Consider the following 12,089-nt stretch of genomic DNA (forward strand, 5'->3'; position numbering starts at 1 on the left):
AACTAAGAAATATTGTTCAAGGTTGAGGCCTAAATGGTTGTCAGATGGACTAAAGACATGTGGCAGAGAAGAAAAATGCATGGGATACATACAAATTAATGGGTGACATGGAAGCCTATGATAGATATAAGTTGGTCTGTAACCAAGTCACAAAGGAGATTAGGCAGGCAAAGGCAGACTACGAAAAATCCTTGGCAAAGGATGCAAAGAAAAACAGAAAGGAGTTCTTTACATACTTGAACTCGAGAAGGAAAGGGATGAATCAGATTGGTCCACTGGATATTGATGGTTCAACAGTAGAGGATCCTGCTCAGGTGGCTAACAATCTAAACGAGTATTTTGCATCTACATTCACGCATGAGGAGTTATTCAGGAAGGAGAATGATGTAGGAAAAGTAAACATTGGCAGTGAGCTGGATGATTTTGTAATAACTGAGAGGAAAGTGGAGGAGAGATTGTTGAGGATAAACATAAAAAAGGCACCTGGGGTGGATGGGATCTATCCAGTTATATTAAAGGAGGCAGCAAAGGAAGTATGTAAACCCCTAGCCATAATTATGAGAGCTTCTTTGGACTCAGGGGAGGTACCCATAGACTGGAGATGTGCAAATGTAACCCCAATTCACAAAGGAGGATCAAAGGCTGACACAAGTAATTATAGACCTGTTAGTTTAACTTCTGTTCCAGGTAAATTAATGGAGGCACTGGTTAAAGAAGCACTGCAGGATCATCTAGACAAGAATTCAGTTATAGCTCAGACGCAGCATGGTTTTGTTAAGGGCAGGTCTTGCCTGACCAATTTGATTGGATACTATGATGTAGTCACAAAAGAACTGGATGCAGGGAATAACTTTGATATTATATATTTGGATCTTAGAAAGGCTTTTGATACTGTTGCACACGGAAGACTGCTGCACAAATTGGAGCAGTGTGGCATTGGAGGCAAATTGCTGCTATGGATAAGGGGATGGTTGAGTGGCAGAAGACAGAGAGTGGTAATCAATGGACACTGCTCAACGTGGACTAATGTTATTAGTGGAGTTCCTCAAGGTTCAGTGTTGGGTCCATTGTTGTTTTCGGTGTTTGTGAATGATATTGATGATGGGATATCAAGTTTAATGTCTAAGTTTGCAGATGATACAAAGGTTGGCAGGGTCGTTAAGGACACTACTGACGCTATGCTGCTGCAACAGGATCTGGAAAGGTTGAACAGATGGGCTGAGAGGTGGCAAATGAAGTTTAACATTGACAAATGTAAAGTACTACATATGGGAAACAGTAACCCCAGAGCAATGTATCAACTCTGCGGTACTACACTGACAGTGGTGGAGAATGAAAAGGACCTGGGGGTAATTGTGCAGGCAGATATGAAGTTCTCTGAGCAGTGCAGACGAGCTGCAAGAGTAGCTCATGGTGTCTTGTCAATGATATACAGGAATTTTTCTAGCAGGGATAAGGAGGTGATTATTCCCTTGTATAAGGCAATGGTTAGGCCACATCTTGAGTACTGTATACAGGTCTGGAGGCCTCATTTCAAGAAGGATGTAGAGCTGCTGGAACGGGTACAGAGAAGGGCAACAAGATTAGTAAATGGAACAAAGGGTTGCTCTTACGAAGAAAGGCTTAAATTTTGCAAATTACAGAGTCTGGAGACTAGGCACCGGCGAGGTGATCTGATAGAGGTGTATAAGGCTTTGAATGGTTTGAGCATGCTCAATGCCAATGGGATTCTTCATCTTTCTCAGAATAATCACCTCAGAGGGCATAAATTCAAATTGAGGAAGGACGGATGTCGGATAGATGTGCGGAAATTTGCCTTTGGCCAGCGGGTGGTTGGTTGGTGGAACCGACTTCCATCACTTGTTGTTGAAGTTGATAGCCTAAACAAATTTAAAGCTCAACTGGACAGGTATTTCGAACGAACGGAGGGGTGAAATGGGAGAGGGGTTTTTTTTTTTTTTTTTGGCTGATGCTGAATAAGCTTGCTTTCTTGCATCATATGCCTCTACTAATGCTAATGCTAATGCTATTCTTAATAACAATTTTAAAATTTTACAAAACACAGGGCCGTTGCACCCTAATTGCTTGCCAGTAGCGAAATTAACATTGCAACCCCAAAACAATTGGATTAAAATAAAATGAGGTATCAAGAATTATTATTAATTTTTTGAAAAAGAATTGATAACAACATATCTCAAATGTAATACAATGAAACAACAAACAAAAATAAATAATTAATTCTGAAATTCTGGGAATAAACTTTAAACTCTAAATCACAGTATTAAAGAGTGCAGTTTTTTCCCAAGGGAAAAAGAAATTAAAATAGGAAATTTTTTTCCTATTAAAACAGGAAAAAAATTTCCTATTTTAATTTCTTCATCATATTTTAACCATAGGGATTAGGAAGTAAGTTTCGTGATGTTTATAAGCAATGCTAAAAAATTTAAATCCAAGCTATAAAACATATACTAACAAATACGTTATAAACTGAATAATAATAATAATAATAACAACAACAACAAGACGCAGCTAATATCACGGATATCATGAGAAAGGCAAGGACAATGATGACCAATAGCCGCCACCACCACAAGAAGCAAGCAGTGGAGAGACTGACAATAGCTTGGAAAGCGGGAGGAAGGGGCCTTATAGAGAAACAGAAAACAGCGATAGTTAACCTGAAGGATTACTTCGAGAACAACACAGCGCCAGGATATAAAGAAGATACATAAGTGATATACGCCAATCAACCTAGGCGAGGAGCCCACTCCCGCCCAGACAGCATAAGAAACGAAGCTAGAGAGATGGGCAAAGAAAACACTCCAGGGCAGTCACTACAATGACCTTCATGAAGATCACATTAGCATTAGTATTAGCATTAGTAGAGGCATTTGATGCAAGAAAGCAAGCTTATGCAGCATCAGCCAAAAAAAAAAAAAAAAAACCACTTCCACTTCACTCCTCTGTTCGTTCAAAATATCTGTCCAGCTGAGCCTTAAACTTATTTAGGCTATCAACTTCCACGACAAGGGATGGAAGTCTGTTCCACCAACCAACCACCCGCTGGCTAAAGGCAAATTTCCGCACGTCTATCCTACATCTGTCTTTCCTCAATTTGAATTTATGCCCTCTCAGGTAATTATTCTGAGTGAGAGGAAGAATCCCATCAGCACTGAGCATGCTCAAACCATTCAAGGCTTTATACACCTCTGTCAGATCACCTCGCTGGTGCCTAGTCTCCAGAGACTGTAATTTGCAAAACTTAAGCCTTTCTTCATAAGAGCACCCCTTTGTTCCATTCACTAATCTTGTTGCCCTTCTCTGTACTCGTTCCAGCAGCTCTACATCCTTCTTGAAATGAGGCCTCCAGACCTGTATACAGTACTCAAGATGTGGCCTAACCATTGCCTTATACAAGGGAATAATCACCTCCTTATCCCTGCTAGAAAATTTCCTATATATCATTGACAATACACCATGAGCTACTCTTGCAGCCCGTCTGCACTGCTCAGAGAACTTCATATTTGCCTGCACAACCACCCCCAGGTCCATTTCATTCTCTACCACTGTCAGTGTAGTACCACAGAGTTGATACGTTGCTCTGGGGTTGCTGTTTCCCATGGGTAGTACTTTACATTTGTCAATGTTAAATTTTCCACCTCTCAGCCCATCTGCTCAACCTTTCCAGGTTGAGCAGATGGGCTCAACATTGATAACATTGCTTCCAATGCATGGCTCACAAGCGGGACTCTCTTCCCCGAGACTGAAGGATTCATGGTGGCCATCATACATCGCAATGATGTAGGATGTATGATGGCCTAGAGAATATACATCATAAAAGAGCCCGGAATGTCAAATGGCACAAGTCAAAGATGCCACCTGACCTCAGAAACGATCCAACACATCACACGGGGATGCAAGGTGATCGATCAGCCAGACTGAGTTTGAGTACGTTCGTATACTATACACGACTATGTAACGAGGATAATACATCAGAAGCTAGCAAGGAAATACCAGTTAACCAAAGAAAGTACCATACTACAAGTAAGAACCCCCAGGCAGTACTAGACACCCCAACCCACAAGCTGTATTGTGACTGTGCCATAATAACGGATAAGACCATTCTGCAAAACACACCGGACATAACCCTTGTCGACAAGATTGAAAAGGCTACCTACCAGATTGACATAGCGGTGCTCAACACTAGCAATATCCAGAAAACCCATGAGGAAAAAATTATGAAATACACGAACATGAGACATGAGGTAAAGGAGATGTGGCATATGCAAGAAGTAACGACCATCCCGATCATTGTGTCAACCAAAGGTATGGTGGCAAACACCCTACATAGCAGCCTAGCAGCAATAGGTCTCAGAGAACAACTACAAGGAACTCCAGAAAGTCGCAATCCTAAACACCTGTAGGACAGTCAGAGAGTTTCACGACCAACAGTAACACCAGATATTACAACCAACCTGTGTATTTGGTAGCAGTACCCGTCACTGAATGGACTACCCCAATCAGGGAGAAATAATATAAGAGCAATAATAATAATAAAATCAAGCAGGACGTGAGCGATCAACTACAAAAGAGGATAAAGAATATCGATACAGAACCACAAGAGGAAGAACATACCACCACCGAACCAGAAAAGGAAGAGAAATAAATGCAACCCACAGCTGTTAAAGTGGAAAGAGACGAGGTCATGATATCGAGAACAGAAGGCCATAACAGTGGAAGAGTGGACGAGTGGAAGAAGGCCATAACAGAATTCGAAGGAATGTACCTCACAAAGACCCACGTGATACCGAAGCAGAGGCCCAATAGAACCTTATGGAGAGACACAAACCACCTCAATCGGCAAATAATACCACATTACCTCGACAACAATGGGGCAACACTACAGGCCATCCACACAGCCGTGTATTGTGCTGCCATAGCTGCCACTGGAAGAGAAAAGAGAGATCAACCGCAGAAGAATTGAAAAGAGAAGGAACGCCAGCTTGGGAAAGAAGACTTCAGCAGAAGATAGAATTAAGAGTCAAGGTAGGCCATTTGACCCAGTACCAACGGGGTGACAGTGGTAAGAAATTGATTGGAAAAATGAAGAGCATCCTCAAGAGAGAAAGCGTCTATACCAATTGTAAGACAAAAAATCATAAAATAGGAGAGTACTTGCACACACTGAAACAAGCTCCTCACACTCAGCAAGAAACTACGCCGATAAAAAGAAAGGTCCCAGAGGAAACTAAACAAACGAATCTTCGATGAGGACCAAAGAGGCTTCTACAGGGGTCTTGGAAAAGGAAGGGAAATAAGAAACGGACCACTCGAGCAGAAGACAGAAGATCGGGGAGTTCTTGGGCAAATATGGAGCAGGGAAGTAACACATAACAGCCGAGCTTCCTGGATAGAACTAGAACGAAAAAAAAAAAACCAATGAAGTACAAGGGATGAGAGAGTGGAAGATTCGGGAAAAATAAGAAAAGATGACAATCAAAAACCTTCACAACTGGAAACTCCAGGAATACATAACGTCCACAACTACTGGTACAAGAAGCTCACTTGCACACAAGCACTTGGCAGAGCAGTTCCCCCGAATGATAAGGCACCGAGATTCAATCCCGAAGTTCCCCACTCAGATTCAACACACAAGGATTCACATATCTAAAGATGAAGATACCAAAAACCCCGGGGAACACAGACCAAACGTACCTCCTAACAATGAACAAGATTCTGACCAGCTGCATAACCAGAAAGTTAGCAGACCACTTGGGGAGCCAGATCAAAATCCCGAAGAGCAGAAAGGATGCAAGCGGCTGAGCAAAGGATGTAAGGAGCAATTAACCATAGATGCCGCGGTTATAGAGCAAGCCTACAAGAAGCACCGCAACATGTACAATGCATACATCGATTACCGCAAGGTCTCCGACTCCGTGCCTCATAGCTGGAGAGAGTCGCTCAACATCTACAAATTTCTTTACTTATGTAAACTCTAGAAGGAAAGGGATGAATCAGAGTGGACCACTTAACATAGATGGGTTGACTATTGATGATCATGCTCAGGTAGCTGATAAAATGAATGAGTATCTTAAATCTACATCACGCATCACGAGTTATTCAATTAGGGGGATGTCAAACGTTTACAAAACTCTAAGAGGGAACAAAGTGATTTTGTAATAACTGAGAGCAAAGTGGAGTAGAAATTCTTAAAGTTAAGCATAAGGAATGATTTAGTCACAAAGGAACTGGATGCAAAGGATAACTTTGATATCATATGTTTGGATCTTAGAAAAACCTTTGATACTGTTGCACATGGAAGACTGCTGCACAAATTGGAGCAGTGTGCATTGGAGGCAAATTGCTGCTATGGATAAAGGAGTGGTTGAGAGGGCGAAGACAAAGAGTGGTAATCAATAGACACTGCTCATCGTGGAATAATGTTATTAGTGGAGTCCCTCAGGGTTCAGTGTTGGGTCCATTATTGTTTTCTGTATTTATAAATAATATTGATGATGGTATATCACGCTTAATGTCCAAGTTTGCAGACGACACGAAGGTTGGCAGGGTTGTTATTGACACTAATGACAGTACACTGCTGCAACAGGATCTAGGAAAGTTGAGCAGATGGGCTGAGAGGTGGACCATGAAGTTTAACATTGACAAATGTAAAGTACTACATACGGGACGCAGTAATCCCAGAGTAACGTATCAACTCTGTGGTACCACACTGACAGTGGTAGAGAATGAAAAAGACCTGGGGGTAAATGTGCAGGCAGATATGAAGTTTTCTGAGCAGTGTAGACGGACTGCAAGAGTAGCTCATGGTGTCTTGTCAATGATATACAGGAATTTTTCTAGCAGGGATAAGGAGGTGATTATTCCCTTGTATAAGGCAATGGTCAGGCCACACCTTGAAAACTGTATACAGGTCTGGAGGCCTCATTTTAAGAAGGATGTAGAGCTGTTGGAACGAGTACAGAGAAGGGCAACAAGATTAGTGAATGGAACAAAGGGTTGCTCTTACAAAGAAAGGCTTAAGTTTTGCAAATTACAGTGTCTGGAGACTAGTCACCTGCGAGGTGATCTGATTGAGGTGTATAAAACCTTGAATGGTTTGAGCATGCTCAATGCTGATGGGATTCCTCCTCTTGCTCAGAATAATCACCTGGGAGGGCCTAAATTCAAATTGAGGAAAGACGGATGTAGGATAGGTGTGCAGAAGTTTGCCTTTAGTCAGCAGGTGGTTGATTGCTGGAACAAACTCTATCAGTCGTTGTAGAAGTTGATAGCTTAAATAGATTCAAGGCAGAACTTGACAAACATTTGGAGCAAGTAGATGGGTGAAATAAGGGTGTTTTTTTTTTTTTTTTTTGGCTGATGGGATATAAGCTTGCTTTCTAGCATCATATGCCTTTGCTAATCCTAATGGTAATGTTAAAAAAGAAGGTACCTGGGTTGGACGGGATCTATCCAGTTATAATAAAGGAGGCAGCAAGGGAAGAAAGCAAACCCTTAAACCCTTAGCCTTAATTATGGAAGCCTCCTTGGACTCAGGGGAGGTCCCTATGGACTGGAGGTGTGCAAAAGTTTCACCAATTCGCAAAGGGGGTTCAAAAGGTGACACAAGTAACTATAGACCTGTTACCTTAACTTGTGTTCCAGGTAAAATAATGGAGTTACTGGGTAAAGAAGCATTTCAGGATCATCTAAACAAGACTGCAGTAATAGTTAAGACAGAATGGGTTTGTTAAAGGGAGGTCTTGTCTGCCAATGATTGGATACTATGATGTATTCACCGAGGAATTGAATGGCTAAAATAATTTTGATATCATATACTTGGTTTCAGGAAATATTTTAATACCCCTACAAGGAACTCCAGAATGTCGCAATACCTATAGGAAAATAGGAACACCAATAGGAAAATCAGAGTTCCTCGACCAACAGTAATACCAAACATAACAGCCGCCTTGTGTACTTGGTAGCAATACCCATCAGGAGGTGGAATCCCCACCCCAATCAGGTAGAAATAATATGAGCAATAATAATAATAATATGATGCAAGAGAGCAAGCTTATATAGCGTCAGCCAACAAAAAAAAATAAGCCTTTCCATTTCACCTATCCGTTCACTCCAAATGTGTCTCTAGTTCAGCCTTAAATTTATTTAAGCTATCAACTTCCACAACAACAACAGTTGGAAGTCTGGTCCAGCTATCAACAAACCGCTGGCGAAAGGCCCAACTATTCTACAACAATCGATTCTCCACACATCAATTCTACAACTGTCTTTCTTCAATTTGAATCTATGTCCCTTCAGGTTCTTAATGTGAGCAAGCGGGAGTATTCCATCAGCATTGAGCCTGCTTAAACCATCCAAGGCCTTATACACCTCAATCTGATCGCCTCGCAGGTACCTAATCTCCAGATGCTAGAACTTGCAGAAATTAAGCCTCTCTTGAGAAGACCACCCCTTTGTAGCTCTCACCAATCTTGTTGCCCTTCTCTGTACTTGTTCTAGCAACTCTAGATCCTTCCTAAAATGAGGCCCGCAGACCTGTACGCAGTACTCAAGGTGTGTCCTGACCATTTCCTTATACAAGGGGATTATTACCTCCTTGTCTCTGCTAGCAAAATTCCTATATATTATTGAAAAAACTCCATGACCTGCTCTGGCAGCCCGTCTGCATTACTCAGAGAACTTCACATCTGACTTCAGAATTGCCCCCAGGTCATTATCATTCTTCACCTCCCTGAGTGTAGTACCCATAGCTTGTACGTTTCTCTTGGGTTACTGCTACCCCATATACAGTACTTCGCATTTGTCAATGTTAAACTTTAGTTGCCACTTGTCATGCAATCTGCCTAACTTTTCTACATTCTGTTGCACTAGTATACTGTCTTTACTGTCATTAACAACCTTGCAACCTTTGTATCATCTGCAAACTTGGACATTAAGCCTATGCCTTCATCGATACATACACAAAACAACAATCAGCAAAGCACCGAACCATGGGAGACTCCACTAATAACATTAGTCCACGTAGAGCACTGTCCATTTATTACCACCCTGTGCAGTCTCCTACCAACCATCCCTTTATCCTTTGCAGCAAATTGCCCTTAATGCCATACTGCTCCAATCTGTACAGCAGTTTCCCACGTGCAACAGTATCAAAAGCTCTCTTGAAATCCAAGTATATGATATCACAATATTTTTTGTATCCAGTTCCTTTGTGACCTGTAGTATCCAATCAAATTGGTCAGACAAGACTTCTCCTTAACAAACCTATGCTGTCTGAACGATTAATGCTGTCTTCTCTATGTGATTCTGCATGGCTTCTTTAACCAGTGATTCCATTATTTTCCCCCGACCAGAAGTTAAACTAACAGGTCTATAATTATTTGTATCACCATTCGAACTTCCTTTGTCAATTGGGGATACATTTGCATATCTCCAATCCATGGGGACCTTCCTTGAATCTAACGGTTCTCTCATAATTATGGCTAAGGATTTGCTAACTTCCTTCGCTGCCTCCATTATAACTGCACAGATTCCGCCCACCTTAATTAAGAAATGTTAATTAAGAAAAACATAAAATCAAAGGAAGTGCACCCAGTTAATATAGATGAACAGTGCTCTGTTGAGTCAGTTTGGTGTGAGATAAGCACTGCGAAAGGAAAAATAAGAGTAGGAGTGTGTTATAGGCCTAATGACTTGAATGAGTACAATGAACAATTGTACAGAGAAATAGAGTGGGCCAGTAAATCAGAATGTCTTATAATGGGGGATTTTAACTTCCCAGATATTGATTGGAACTTGTGGGTTGGTCACTCACACACTAGTCAGACTTTTGTGGATTTATTGGATGATTGTTTTCTGCAGCAGCATGTTCGAGAGGCAACCAGAGAAAGTAACACTCTTGATCTGGTTATCAGCAGTGATCATTCGTGTATTAAGAATTTGCAGATAAAGGAACCACTAGGTGGCAGTGATCACAGTGTGCTGAAGTGGGATTTACTCAAAGAGGTAACTACCGTCAGGGGTAAAGGAAAGGGTTTTTGCTTCCGTAAAGGGGAGTACAGTGGTCTCAGACAGTTTTTAAATTCTGTACAGTGGGATCAACTGACGATGTTACAAACAGTAAATTCTAAGTGGGAAGCATTCAAGGAATTAATCGTGGAAGCTACTAGACTTTATATACCGATTAAGAAATATAGTTCAAGGTTTAGGCCTAAATGGTTATCAAATGAACTAATGAGACTCGTGACAGAGAAGAAAAATGCATGGGATGCATATAAATTATCAGGTGACGCAGAAGCCTGTGGCAGATATAAACTAGTCTGTAATCAGGTCACAAAGGAGGTTCGGCAGGCGCAGGTGGATTACGAGAAATCTTTGGCAAAAGATGCTAAGAAAAACAGCAAGGATTTCTTTACTTATATAAACTCTAAAAGGAAGGGAATGAATCTGATTGGTCCACTTGATATCGATGGTTCGACTGTTGATGATCCTGCTCAGAGAGCAAACAAACTGAATGAGTATTTTGCATCTACATTCACACATGAGGAGTTATTAAGGTTTGAAAATGCCACAAGGTTATCAAATTGTAACAGACTGCTTAATGATTTTGTAATAACTGAGAACAAAGTGGAGGAGAAATTGTTGAAGTTAAACATAAGAAAGGCACCTGGGGGTGTATGGGATCTATCCAGTTATATTAAAGGAGGTGGCAAAGGAACTAAGCAAACCCTTAGCCATAATTATGAGAGCATCCTTGGACTCAGGGGAGGTTCCCACGGACTGGAGACGTGCAAATGTGTCCCCAATTCACAAAGTTGTATCGAAGGGTGACACGAGTAATTACAGACCAGTTAGTTTAACTTCTGTTCCGGGGAAAATAATGGAGTCACTGGTTAAAGATGCATTGCAGGATCATCTAGACAAGACTGCAGCAATAATTCAAACACAGCATGGGTTTGTTAAGGGAAAGTCTTGTCTGACAAATTTGATTGGTTATTATGATGTGGTCACAAAGGAACTGGATGCAAAAAATAATTTTGATATCATATACTTGGATTTCAGGAAAGCTTTTGACACTGTTGCGCATGGAAGACTACTGTACAAATTGGAGCAGAATGGTATTAAGGGTAAGTTGCTACAATGGATAAAAGGATGGTTCAGTGGAAGAAGACAGAGGGTGGTAATCAATGGGTGCTGCTCTTCGTGGACTAATGTTATTAGTGGAGTCCCACAGAGTTCGGTGTTGGGTCCACTGTTGTTTTGTGTATTTATCAATGATATTGATGAAGGTATATCAGGCTTAATGTCGAAGTTTGCAGATGACACAAAGGTTGGCAGGGTTGTTAATGACAGTAATGGCAGTGTACTACTGCAACAGGATCTAGATAATTTGGGCAGATGGGCTAAGAAGTGGCAACTGAAGTTCAACCTTGACAAATGCAAAGTACTGCATATGGGTAGAAGTAACCCCAGAGAAACGTACCAACTATGTGGTACTACACTTAAGGTGGTAGAAAATGAAAAAGACCTGGGTGTAATTGTGCAGTCAGATATGAAGTTTTCTGAGCAATGCAGACAGGCTGCTAGGGCAGGTCATGGGGTTTTGTCAATGATATATAGGAATTTTGCTAGCAGGGAAAAGGAGGTGATTGTCCCTCTGTATAAGGCAATGGTCAGGCCACGCCTTGAGTACTGCGTACAGGTCTGGAGGCCTCATTTTAGGAAGGATGTAGATTTGCTTGAGCGTGTACAGAGAAGAGCAACACGATTGGTGAGGGGAATGAAGGGATTCTCTTACCAAGAGAGGCTTAAGTTCTGCAAATTGCAGTGGCTGGAGACTAGGCACCTGCGCGGTGATCTGATTGAGGTCTATAAGGCCTTGAATGGGTTGAGCACGCTGAATTCTGATGGGATCCTTCCACTTGTTCAGATTACGAACCTACGGGGACATAAGTTCAAATTAAGAAAGGACAGATGTAGAATAGATGTGCGGCAATTTGCCTTTAGCCAGCGGGTGGTTAATTGCTGGAACAAACTTCCATCTGTCGTTGTGGAAGTTGATAGGTTAA

This window comes from Mastigoproctus giganteus, chromosome 11 (genome assembly GCF_048544385.1).
Source record: "Mastigoproctus giganteus isolate SK-2022 chromosome 11, ASM4854438v1, whole genome shotgun sequence".
Taxonomy (NCBI): domain Eukaryota; kingdom Metazoa; phylum Arthropoda; class Arachnida; order Uropygi; family Thelyphonidae; genus Mastigoproctus; species Mastigoproctus giganteus.